General features: G+C 55.9%; 1 protein-coding gene across 1 annotated transcript in view; it reads right to left on the bottom strand.

Annotated features, from left to right (window-relative positions):
- Positions 1-2,961, bottom strand: part of LOC108513890 (uncharacterized protein ZNF561-AS1-like) — a 42,398-nt gene that overhangs the window by 34,309 nt on the left and 5,128 nt on the right. The window lies entirely within an intron of this gene.

The following is a 2,961-nucleotide window of genomic DNA, read 5'->3' as shown; positions in this document are numbered from 1 at the left end:
AGGGAGGGAGGGAAGGAAGGAAGGAAGGAAGGAAGGAAGGAAGGAAGGAAGGAAGGAAGGAAGGAAGGAAAGAGAGGAAGAAAGAAAGGGAGGAAGAAAGAAAAGGGACCTGTGGGTCTTGGCTTTACTGGGGCCAGGATGCTATCTGACAGGTTTATTGACTGAGTTCGTTTAAAGCAGGCACTGGGGCCAGGAGATCACGCTGTGACTGAGAGGTGGTCACTTTAAATTTAAGAATAAAAAGGTCAGAATTGTCCTTTTAAAAGAACCAGCTGGAGACAGGGGAGCCCAACACATTAAGCAGGAGAGATGCCTCTAAGATTTTATCTCTGGCCACCAACTGGAGCCATTTGGACCAGGTACAGTATTGAAAACTGTCATGGTGACCAAGTCCTGCCTCTGATATAAGGCACTTAAACTTACAACTTAAAAAAATCCAAGACAACATAAAATTATGAGCACTCGCGACACCCAGGGACACTAACAGGGTGTGGTGCTGAGCCCCAGAGTCAGGGTCCTGAGTTCTGGTCCCCTGGGAGTAAGAAATAAAGATGACTTGTCCCTGCTCCCTCTCTGCTCCCCTGACACTGATCTTCCCACCCTGTACCTCCCTCTTCTGCTCCCAAATCTCCAACCAGTGCTCAGCCGCAGACATCACTGCCCCAGGGCATACACAGTGCAGCCCACTGCACACAAACACAAACTCACAGGTGACACAAATCTGTGTCTGGGACATGTGATTGTGAAAGAGGGCGGACAGTGAACCTGCAGCCACAGAAACTGGGACTCATGTGGCTGGAACGTGATGGAGCTCTGACATAACATGTGGGTGACCTCGCGTGAAATGTGCAAATCCATGTGGAATAAAACACGCAGCCTGGCCTGGGACTGCGGCCACCCACACTTCCCTTTCAGTCCACCAGAGGGCGGCAGAGTCCCTCCAGCCTGGAGCCTTCCCAGCGACTGCTGACCTCCCTCAGCGGAACCCACAGCCAAGCAGGGTCCACCCTCACAGGGCACCCCAGCCCACGTCCTCCTTACCCTCCAAGCTCTCCATACAGATTCTATCAGCTCCTCCCTGCAGCCAGGCAGCCGCCAGCATGAGGCCGCTCCCTCTGCAGGTACCTCCTGCCCCACACACCCACTCCTTCCCTGGGGTCCAGCTAAAAAGCCACTTTGGGAGGCCGAGGCGAGCGAATCAGGAGGTCAGGAGATCGAGACCATCCTGGCTAACACGGTGAAACCCCGTCTCTACTAAAAATACAAAAAATTAGCCGGGCGTGGTGGCGGGCACCCGTAGTCCCAGCTACTAGGGAGGCTGAGGTAGGAGAATGGCGTGAACCCGGGAGGCGGAGCTAAGAGTGAGCGGAGATCGCCCCACTGCACTCCAGCCTGGGCGACAGAGCGAGACTCCGTCTAAAAAAAAAAAAAAAGCATCTGCCAGGGCAGCGCTGGTGCACGCGACACCACTCTGGGCACTTTCACCTCATGATCTCCTTCCATCCTCATCAACTCTTTCTGTGACTGCTCCCTAAATGCCCTACCCCCGCTCCATCTGTCCTGTTCTCTAGGGCATGACAGGCTGAGCCCAGCGCTGACACAGAACCACAGCTGCCTGAGGGCCCACAGTGCCTCTGGGGAATAGCCAGGCCCCCTGTGACCTTCCCTCTGCACCTCAGGAAGCTCGAAGAGTATGTGATGATCACGCCCAGGCACTATCTGGGATGTGACCACCTGCCCCCTGCTGTCCTTCGTGAAGCCAGGAGGGAGGACAGAGCTCTCTCATGTACACAACCTGGGGGCAAGGGATGAGCTCTCTTTGTTCCCAGAACATGGCGCATCCCTACCTGCCCTCTCAGGTGTGAGCAACGTCCCCCCCAGACGGACTCTCTGGCCACTGTCCATCCTTCCTCTACACAGAGGGGCCTGACCAGGTCCAAACCCTTAGGACAGACCCCAGGGGATGTCAGCATGGGGAGGGCTGAGCCCATCCTGGCTGCAGAGTAAGTTGGGATGAGTCTCTCCAGCTCTGAGCCCCTGCTGTGTCCCAGGCTCCCTCTCCTGGATCTCAGAGAGCAGTGTCCTGTGGGGCCCTTGAGCAACTCCCCACTTCCTGCTGCACTAGCCATGGGGAAGGTGGGGTGACCACAGGACAGTCAGCCGGGCGAAAACAGAGGACACCCAAGATGGTCAGAGAGAACATGGAAGGCCCAAGCCCCAGCTCAGCTGCCAGAACCCAGAGAGCAAGAAAATGGCTGATACCTGTCCCTAGTGACCACTAGGCCCACAGCCCCCGATTGGCCAACCAGAACAGCCCTCTCTCTCGGGAGGCATAAGAGATTATTTGCTCTGCACACCACCAGTAAGGACAGTTCCTTCTGGGATATCCAGGGCATTGAATGTTCATCCTTGGAAGCTGCAACCAAGCTTGACACAATGAGAGAGAGGGATCCTCCCTCTCACCAGTGAGCACTCACCTCCCCAAAGCTCAGTGGTGGTGTCCCTGTGACAGGGTCCTTGCGGAGCCCCGACCTCCTGATCTGAAGGGAAGAGTCAGATGGGGAAGGGAGAGGGCAGGGGAAGCAACTGTGCACCCGACCTGGAGACATGGGCTGCAGGACGCTGAGGGCCCAGGGCTGTGCTCACCCAACCCACAGGGTGTGTGTGTGACTGTGTGTCTGTGTGTGTCTCTTTGTGTGTGTGTGTGTGTGTCTGTGTGTGTGTGTTTCTCTGTGTGTGTGTCTGTGTATGTGTGTATGTGTCTGGGCATAGTGTGTGTAGAGGTTGGGTGAGAGAATCACTGCTGAAGGAGGCAGAGGCCTCAGCAATTCCCAGGGGCCTGAAACACAGACAGAAAATAAAGGGAAAGGAGGGACAAGGAGGCAAGACTGAGAGGGGAGGGGACAGAGAAGTGTCCTGGGCACAGACCCCGCCCATGAGCCTGAGAAGTGCTCCTGCAGC

Source organism: Rhinopithecus bieti, unplaced genomic scaffold (assembly GCF_001698545.2).
Source record: "Rhinopithecus bieti isolate Rb0 unplaced genomic scaffold, ASM169854v2 scaffold_33065, whole genome shotgun sequence".
In the NCBI taxonomy this organism is placed as follows: Eukaryota; Metazoa; Chordata; class Mammalia; order Primates; family Cercopithecidae; genus Rhinopithecus; species Rhinopithecus bieti.
Note: the sequence above shows the minus strand (reverse complement) of the source record. Positions and strands in the feature narration are given on the sequence as shown.